The sequence below is a fragment of the Zalophus californianus genome, chromosome 16 (assembly GCF_009762305.2).
Source record: "Zalophus californianus isolate mZalCal1 chromosome 16, mZalCal1.pri.v2, whole genome shotgun sequence".
NCBI classification, from domain to species: domain Eukaryota; kingdom Metazoa; phylum Chordata; class Mammalia; order Carnivora; family Otariidae; genus Zalophus; species Zalophus californianus.
In genome coordinates this window covers 30,516,179-30,526,603 of record NC_045610.1, presented here as the reverse complement: position 1 = coordinate 30,526,603, position 10,425 = coordinate 30,516,179, and positions in this window count along the sequence as shown.

Sequence of the window (10,425 nt, the reverse complement as noted above, 5' to 3'; positions counted from 1 at the left end):
GCCTGCCCCTCCCCCCCTGCTCGTGCTTGTGCTCTCTCGCTGTCAAATAAATATAAAAGCCTTAAAAAAAAAAAAAAAGAACTCAAGAATAGTGAAGGCATAGTTTAAAGTTTCCTTTTGTAAACTTTTTTTTTTTTTTTTTTTTTTTTTTTGCAGAGCTCCAATAAGGAAAACCAGCAAAAGCTTAGCTCTTACTTGTGAAGCAGGGATGGAGGACTGGAAGTTGACCTGCTAGTTTGCCCCCTTCCCATGAAAGGATGGAGGTATCTCCTCAGGCATTTTGAAAACCACGGTTCTAGTCCATTTAATAACATGAAATAGGAAAATAATTGGTATAGCTTTTGGAAAAGCTATGGTGAATTTATCCTTTTATCCTCCCCCGGCAATATGATTGTCTATACAGAAAACTGAGAACAACTTAAAAACGAATGGAACTAACAAAAGACTTTAGTGTGGTGATCAGTTTATACATATACACTTATATATATTTATACATATATACACACATATATATGAAGATCAACAGAATATATGCACATACAATTCATATATATGTGTGTATATATTCCGATACTGAATAGACGAATATCATATAATAATGAATATCAGAATGCAGAGCAACAGAATTCCTTGATTAATTCACTCAGCAGATGTCTACATACCAGGTGTGTTCTAATAACTGGGGACACACTGGTGAGAGGGATGGACACGTCTAGATGTTGAGTTTATGTTCTGATGGAGGAGACAGATGCTCAGCTAATTACAGATCAAGACCAGTGCTAGAAAGAAATTAGCATTTATTTGTTTACCTTTTATTGTTTTCCTTTTGCCCCCACTGGGATACGGGTCCAATCACAAGTGGAAATCATTTTTTTTTTTTTAGGGGGGAGGGCTAGAGGAAGAGGAAGAGAAAGAATCTTAAGCAGGCTCCAGGCCTATTGGGGAGCCCAACACGGGGCTCGATCTCACGACCCTGGGATCATGTCCTGAGCCGAAATCAAGAGTCAGACACTTAACGGACTGAGCCACCCAGGCACCCCTGGAAATCAATTTTGTACAGGAAAAAGAAAAAAAAGAAAAAAGAGAAAAGCCAAAGGCTGAGTGAGCACATAAAAGAGGCTGGGGAAGAAGATTCTCTGGAGAAAAGATTCAGGCTGACACGTGAAAGATGGGAATGAGTGAGGAGTGTGGGGAGGGCGGACATGTGGCTGGACCCCAGACACTGGGGACCGGCAGGCTGGAGGGCAGTGAGGGGAAACCTGGAAGGTGCGGCCCGGGCGCCCAGGAAGGGCTAGTCAGACGGCACAGGACGCTGTAAGCTGGGGTGAGAACTCGGAATGTTGTTTTACACAATGTGAAGCCCGTGGATGCTTGTCAGGAGAGGAGCGCCCGGAGCAGCGGACGCAGAATTGTGTTACCGTGCTCTGGGCCTCTCCGTGGGGGGGGGGGGGGGGGGGGGGGGGTCGTGGAAGGAGCACTGGGCCGTCAGGGGAACAGCCGTGGTGGCCTTGGCGAGAGTGGGCAGTGCCGATAGAAAGAAGTAAACAAACCTGAGCTATCTGGAAAGTATAAACAGCAAAAACTGTTGACTAACTGCGCGGGGTTTGAAGGAAAGAAAGCAGTATCAGTAGGAGGTTTTCAAACTTCCAGAAAGATCTGATGGGCACGCCACCGTAGGGAGATGGCGGCAAGGAGAGGTGACCTGAATGAGTCCTTTGCCCGGGTGCAACTGGCCTCAGCTAGGTCGTCTGAATTCACGAAGGACTCAGTCTATATTCCCGGAGAAGACAGCGAGGCTTCTGACCCAGACTTGAGACCTGCCCTCTGAGAGAGGACTCCAGGTGTGCAGAAAAAAAGGGCCGCGGTGTTTATGCTGATGAGTATCAGAGCGCAGCCTGGTCACCACAGCCCAAGTGAAACCCTAAACTTTTGTCTGAAACGCCCTAGTGCTGAACTCAGATCCCCTACAGTGATTAGTCAGGGCAGCGGAAGGGATTGAGAAATACAATACTTCCAACTCATCTCTGGAATCCCTTTACTGGAAGGAAGGTGGTTGAAGACTTTATTCTCTGATCCCTTCCAGAATTCAAACACCCGGTTTTCTGAACTGTCAGTTTTAATAAAGCTCACATACAGTATCTGTCCCAATAGGCAAAACTATAAACTCATCTTTTTTTTTTTAAAGGAAGGTTTTTTTTTTTTTAAAGATTTTATTTATTTATTTGACAGAGAGAGACACAGTGAGAGAGGGAACACAAGCAGGGGGAGTGGGAGAGGGAGAAGCAAGCAGGCTCCCTGCTGAGCAGGGAGACGGATGCGGGGCTCGATCCCAGGACGCTGGGATCGTGACCTGAGCCAAAGGCAGACGGTTAACAGACTGAGCCATCCAGGTGCCCCTAAACTCATTTTTCTTAATACCTCATTTGTATGTCTTATTTTCCTTATGTTAGCAGGCTAAGTTGACTAGGAGCCTTCAGTCTGTATGGATCTGTGACAATGGTTTGACTAACCAAATAACCAGGTGGTTATCCAGGATATTATCTCTTTATGCCTTCATTCTCTTATTCTAATTATCTCTTATAAAATAAAAGGGGTGCCACAGAAGACCCCTAAATAGCCAAAGAAATCTTGAAAAAGAAACACAAAGCTGGAGGCATCACAGTTCCAGACTTCAAGCTATATTACAAAGCTCTAGTCACCAAGACAGTATGGCAACTGGTTCCATAAAGTAAAAGTGGTGGGCTAGATAATATATAACACATACGTAAAATAATTTCTCAAATTAACTGTTCATGTGTTCATGAGGATGGCAAGCTAAGGATGAGAATTTGCGTCTTACTTCTTTGTACCCTACAATTGCTGTTATGGCCATAAAAGCAAAAAATTTCATACTTAGGGGCGCCTGGGTAGCTCAGTCAGTTAAGTGTCTGCCTTCAGCTCAGGTCATGATCCCAGGGTCCTGGGATCTACTGAGTCCTGCACTGGGCTCCTTGCTCAGCAGGGAGCCCACTTCTCCCTCTGCCTGCCATTCTCCCTGCTTGTGCTCTCTCTCTGATAAATAAATAAATAAAATCATCTCTAAAAAAACTCATACTTAAGGAGGATTCAGATATTGTCTTTAATTTATTCTTTTATCTATTAATGTACTCACTTCTTTGATAAATATTTACTAATGATCAGTATTTATCAAAGAAGTGAGTACATGAATTCATAAACGAGAACAAATTAAAGGCAATATCTAAATCCTTTCCTGGCATTAAATGTTATAGTTTTATGGCTAGAATGGTTCATAAAAAGTCTCTTAAGAGTGGAAACCCTTACAGATATAATTGAGTTAGCAGCTATTTTCACTGCTTCATGTCTATAGATCCTATGTTGGTAGTAGGTGACGCAGGTATGAGAAAGTAGGCTCTCATACCCAATAGAACTGGCTCCCAGCCTCAACTCTGCCTTTGACCTATCCATGTGACCTTGGACAAGTTACTTCATTTCTCTAAACTTCAGTTTCTTCATGTAAAACCTGGAGATCATAATGGAACTGATTTCAGAGGGGGTATTGCAAGGATTAAATGAAAACACTTAGCATAGTTTCTGGCTCATAATGAGTACTCAGCAGGCTTAAGCTATTATTAAGCTACTTACAGTTGTTAGTTTATAAGCTTTGGAGCCCAGTAACAGCGTCATCATCCTATTCTGCTTCTCCACTGCCCTAGCAAGGCAAAACTCTTGAGCATTTTCGTAGGAGCAGACATTCAACAGTACAAGTCAAATAGAAAAGAAGTAAACTGATTTGGACCACCATAGAGACAGATTAAATTCAACTCAGCTATAGAATGTAGCAGTAACTATTGAGAGAATACATTCCATAAGGGTCCGCTTTCACGTTACAGAGTGCTTTCATTTGTATTATTTTTGTAATCCTCTCAGCAAATCCAGGGATAGGTATTATTTTTATATCACTGTTGAGAAAATAGGTGTAAAAAATTAAAGTGATCTGCCTGGTTCTTAAAGTGACTGGAACGCCAATCTTTTGATTGCAAAAAAGTCATGTGACCATGACTCTGTCTTGGAAATCCACAAACCAAATTCGTTCTATACTGTAAAAAACATCCCTACGGAAAGTGAGAAGTTCTGATCTTTACCCATTTGTTTTATCCATGATACCCTGTAGTTCGTTCTCTTCTCAGTTGCGTGGTGCCTAGCAGCTTTTACTAGTAAGTAAGGACAGATATACTTTTAGTCTCCCAATTAAACAATTAAACACACACACACACACACACACACACACACACGACACTGATCAATCACAACAGGCAATCTATATTTGTTCTCTGTGCAAAGTTAGGCATTTGTGAACATTTATTACTCACTCATTCATTTTACATGGTGTTCCAGAATAGTGTGTTTCTTTTTCTTCTGTTTTTAATGAGAATGATAGTATTATATCTTTATTAGAATTATTTCTTTAATTTGTTTACATTACACAAATCTCAAATATGGAAAAGTGCAGAGAATAATATAACGTTCATGAACCTACTACCCAGCACATATATTAATATCATGCCTTATTTGCATCATAATTTTTTAAAGAAATAAAATGGTACAGCTACTTTTGAAGTTAACATGAACCCTTCCCATTCACATTTTTTTTTTAAGATTTTATTTATTTATTTGACAGAAAGAGTGAAAGAGCACAAGCCCAGGGGGAGCAGCAGAGGGAGAGGAAGAAGCAGGCCCCCTTCCAAGCAGGGAGCCTGATGCGGGACTCGATCCCAGGACCCTGGGATCATGACCTGAGCTGAAGGCAGACGCTTAACCATCTGAGCCACCCAGACACCCTCCCATTCACATTGTTAAGTTTTCAGACTAAACGCTATAAAGTTTCTTACTCTGTACATCCTTCTGCAACTTGCTTTCTTCATTCAAATATGTTTTCAAGATTTATCCATAATATACAAATAGATTCTTTTTTTTATTTCAAAAGTTATAAAATGAATATACCACAATTTATTTATTCTGTGTTTGGTGAATATTTTATGTTGTTTCCAATGTTTTTGCCACTAGAACAATGTGTATCTTAACACAATATTAGCAGTTCTCTCAGGGGTACACTCACCAAAGTGGAGCTGCTGGGCCAGGTAGTATGTGGATACTCAATTTTAGTAGGTCTTCCCAAGTTGTTTTTCAAACTACAATTTATATTTTATTATTTTTTAAAGATTTTATTTATTTATGAGAGAGAGAGAGAGCATAAGGAGAGTAAGAGAAAGAAGCAGACTCCCTGCAGAGCAGGGAGCCCAACGTGGGGCTCAGATCCCAGGACCCTGGGATCATGACCTGAGCCGAAGGCAGATGCTTAATCGAGTGAGCCACCCAGTCGGTTTTTACATTTACATTTTAACTAGAACATTTTATGTCAGAGCTTTCATTTCCTTGTATATTTACCAACTTCTACTATTTAAGTTTTTGACAATTTAATAGAAATGAAATGTGATTTATTTTGCATCTCCCCAGTTATTATGGAAGTTAAACAATTTTCCACGTGTTTATATGCTGTTTGGATTTTTTCCCTGTTCATATTTTTCAATTGCATTATATGGGTTTTTCTTATTGATTTATAGGAATTCCATGTATATAATCAATACTGATCCTTTGTTGTCTATGTAACAAATGTCTTCTACCAATCTGTGTGTTGGGTTTTGATTTATTTATAGTGAGTTGAACAGGAGTTTTTGCTTTCTAATGTAGATCAGTTAATGTTTTCTTTCATGGTTTGTGCTATTTTATGTTTTTAAGAAATCTTTTTTTTTTTTTTTTAAGAGAGAGAGGAGAAAGGGCAGAGGGAGGGAGGGAGAGATTCTTAATTAGGCTCCATGCCCAGTGTGGAGCCCAATGCTGGGCTTGATCTCACGACCCTGAGATCATGATCTGAGCCAAAATCAAGAGTCAGACAACCGACTGAGCCACCCAGCCACCCACCCACCCACCCACTCATTTCTTAAGAGTTAAGAAATCTTTTCTTAACTCTTAAGTCATAAAGGTTTACCTTTATATTGTCTTCTGAAAATTTCAACATTTTGCCTTATGCAATTAGTTCTTTAAACATCTGTAATTCACATTTGTATATGATATGATAATGGAATTTCATTTTTGTTTAAGGATAGTCCATTGTTCAAATATCATTTTTTTCTTTACCATTTTTTGTGACTGAAGTATAGTTGACACACAATGTTACATAAATGTCAAGGGTACAATGTAGTGATTTGACAAGTCTCTGCATTATGCTCTGCTCACCACAGGTGTAGCTACCACCTATCACCATACAGTGCCTCCGATACTATTTTTTTAAATTGTCCATTCTCTCTCACATGCTAAGTTTCAGTGTGTGTATGTATTTTTTAGATGAAAAGCTGTTTCATTATTTATTTATTTTTCCTAGTCAGTATTACCATATTTTCTTTATATTATCCTCATATCTGATAGGGCAGCTTTCTCCCCCACACACCTTAAAAAGTTGCTTTCCTACTTTTTCAAATTGCTTGATTCCTATACCTTTACTGTGAAGTTTAGAATTGGTGTGTTAAGTTCCTTGAATGCTCTTAATGGAGTTTGGTTTAAATTTCATTGGATTTATAGTTTAAATTGATAGAGATGGTCTTCTTTAAAATATTAAATATCCTAATCTATGAATAAGATATCACACAGGAGTAAGGACAGAAAACAAGAACTCTTCCAAGGTGTTTTAAGCAGAAAGGAATTTGATGCAGGGGCTTAATTGCTGGCTAGGTTCCTAGAATAAGTACGTATTTGTTTTGTTTGTTTAGTTTTCAAATATATGGGGGCAGGGATTAGCTATTTTTTTCTTTTTTCTTTCTTTTGCTTTTGCATTGTCATCAAAGAATGATATATATTCTTTAGTGTTTGTTGAAAATATCCTCTGTGGCTTACAGGATCATCAATTTTAATGAATGTTTAATAGGAGTTTGTGAGGTTTGATGCAGGGCTCAATCTCACCACCCTGAGATCATAACCTGAGCTGAAATCAAGAGTCAGATGCTTAACTGACTGAGCCACACAGGCACCCTGTAACTTTTAAAGAAACCGTCAATTTTCCAAAGTGCTTTTATCATTTCCATTCTGCCAGCAGTGTATGAAATTTCTATTTCTTCCATATTCTTGCCAATATTTGCTTTGATCAGTCTTGTTAGTTTTAGCCATTCCAGTAGGTGCATAGTGGTATCTCATTGTGATTTTATTTATTTAAAGATTTTATTTAAGTAATCTCTATACCCAATGTGGGGATCGAACTCACAACCTGGAGATCAAGAATCGCATGCACCTCTGACTGAGCCAGCCAGGTGCCTCCATGTCTTCCATTTCTTTCTATCTCCCTGTTGCTTTCTAGAGAATTGCCTCATAGTCACTTTCTTATCCCTTTATTTCTCTGGAACAATTTTACCTCTCTTTTAAAGTTTTAATTTTAGTGACTATTGTATTTTCATTTGCAGAAGGTTCTTTGTTCAACTCATTTCTTTTTCTTAGTGTTCCGTTTCTAGACCTTCATCGCTTTAGTTGTCAGAAATGCATATTGAAAATTACTCATATTGGCCTGTTGTTATCTGTAGTTCTTTGGTTCTGATAGTCCTGTTTGCACATCTGCTAACTCTCTCACATGGAGAGTTGTTTCCTCAAATCTTCATAACTCACTTAGTGTATATGCATCTTCCGTGGGTGTTGTTTTCTCCTGGGTAATTCCATGTATCTCAATTGTGAAAGTGTCCCTGGCTCTAATTCCCACAGGATCCATTTCAATGGCCCTGAATCAGATTTGGTGTTAATTTATCTCTTTGTGGCTCCTATACAGTATAGGTAACATGAATTTAGGTCCCACCTCTGGCATACATTTGGGGTTCAGTTTCTCCCACTTGTCTTTTTATTTCTTTCCGCTTAAGGCTTCAGGAAAAGCATGAGCTTCTTTGAGGGCTCCATGGTGTATGGGCTGGGGACTTTCTGGTTTCCTGGGAATGGAAGGGGCAGATCTTGAGGGATCCAAGCTTTATTTTTTATTTTCTTTAGAGGGAGCAAGGGAGGAGAGGAGAGGCAGAGGGAGAGAGAAAATCTCAAGCAGACTCCACACCCGGAGCATGTAGAGCCCAACTCAGGGCCTGATCTCAGGACTCCGAGATCATGAACTGAGCAGAAACCAGAAGTCGGATGCTTAACCTACTGAGCCACCCAGGTACCCCAAGGGATCCAGGCTTTATGAAGGAGTCCCCCATCCAACCTCCCACCACTTACCGCCCACTGGCATGTCTTCAGTCCCTATGTGAGTATTAGAACCCCAGCCCCAGCCCCTAGAGCTTCTGTCTGTTTGGAACTTAGGAAACTCCAAATTCCTCTCTTCCCCACCTGTGTTCTGAATCCATTTAGATAGATGGGGAAGTCTGACAATGGAAATGAGCATTTCACCTTTACTACAATGAAGCAGTTTATAGAATAGAGGCAACAAAGGAATTACAACACTGCCTATAACCAAACTTGGCCTCCAGGCACAGACACCATGGGAAAGTCTCAATTCTAGTAGTATAGCCTGCACTCTTGAGTTTACTGTATAACCTAGGGCAGATGAGAATGCACATTTTCTATAAGTGGAGAGGTACCAGAAAGGAGCAGCCAGAAGGGCTTGATCCAGACATGCCTAGCAGTTCCTTTTTTTAAACTCATAAATCACCCCTCTTCTCACGAGAAGGAAGGAGCCAATGAGTGACGCCAAGAGTATTATTCTAAAGGAAGGAGGTTCCTCCACTGAGAAACAAGGTGGGGGTGTGTAGGGTGGGGGGGGGGGTAGTCAATCCCTTCTAAAGATATCCAATGTGCATGTGTCCCTGGCTTTCATTCTCTCTTGCCTTTCTGAAATCTGGTGTATACGCTTTATTTTCAGCTAAACTGTATATTTAAGACTATTTTTGGTATATTTTGCCCAGAATTTCCATGTTTGGGGCCAGGAGCTTCAGCTGTCATGTTGTTGGAAGTTCCTCAAGAGAGTGTTTTCACAAAGGAAACAGGATGGCCTATTAAAACAGGCAAGTGCTAAAGGAGAACAGGCTGATCTAGACCTCTCTCCAAGTGTTTTCTAGACCTCAGAGGTTGCACCAAATAAAAGCTATTTGCTAATATGATTCTTTCCTTTATTAACTATAATAAAGCAAACATGGTATAGATCTCAACATACCCATATATATGTGTATTGACTTGCCGAGTCTAGTAGGTAAACACACTTTTAAACATGTATGATGCATGCAATTTGAATTTCTGCCCTATATGTCATATCTTGTGCAGTGTCATTTACACTCTCATGTTGTTTTCATTAATCTATTGTTATACAGTGATAAAGGTGCAGCTTCATCAAAGCATACCTTTATAATGGGATTCCTTGAAGATATTTGAAAATAGTTCATAGCCCATGGGTTTTGATGAAATTGCTTTATTCAAGCAATTGCACTTTAGTTTTACTACAGTTTGTATAAAGAAGAGAGAACTTAAAAGGCATTATAAAAACAGTAGGAAAGTATGTCTCTAATCTCTTGTGCATTTAGTCTAGGAAAATACCACATCCCTCCTTTCATCCTCATAAAACAAGACAGAACCAGCACTGAATTGAATAAAAGAGTAATTTATCTATGCTGCCACATCTGATCTTATTTCACTTCTTGGAAATTGGCATGAACATAGTTTGTCCTCAGGTTCAAGTCTTTAAGTTTAGAAGGAGAAACATTTCAATACAGTAATGTAAAATAAGTGGAAAATTTTATTGAACATTTAGTTACTTTGATAGGCATTGCCCAAACATGTGCAAACATGTTGTGTTTATTTTACGTAGTCACTTCCTCAATTCACATTGGTTGCACAGTTCTTACCCCATTTACAGATTAGGAAACATGAGTTTTCAGAATTTATTGGCGCCCATGTTATATTGTTTAAACTACCTCCTTTATCCAAAGCCAAATACAGTGTGCTGGTAGGACATACAGTAATACCCAAAGGACCTGGGGGAACAAAAAGACCTTTGAACATTCAGTTTTAGCATCTGACCCTTGAATAGCATTCATGCTAGCATCTAGCATGCTTGAGATTTTCAAGCATATCTGCTTTGTCCATCTCACCTCCAGAGTGTACCCATCGCCTCAGGGACTTTCTTTCCCTGCCTTCTTCAGAGAAGGTAAAGGAGGGACAGACACCCAAGCAAGTTTGGAGGGTATGCGGGTGGGGAGGAGTATGAGATGGGCCCTGGAGAGGTTTCTGAGGTGACATTAGTTTCTTCCATTTCCCTTCCGTCCCGTCTAGAAGCCTCTTCACTTAAAGCCCAGCCCCTCCATCTTACCGCAGATCAAGTCCAGTTTTTTTCTGATTTTACTTCCGTTCCCA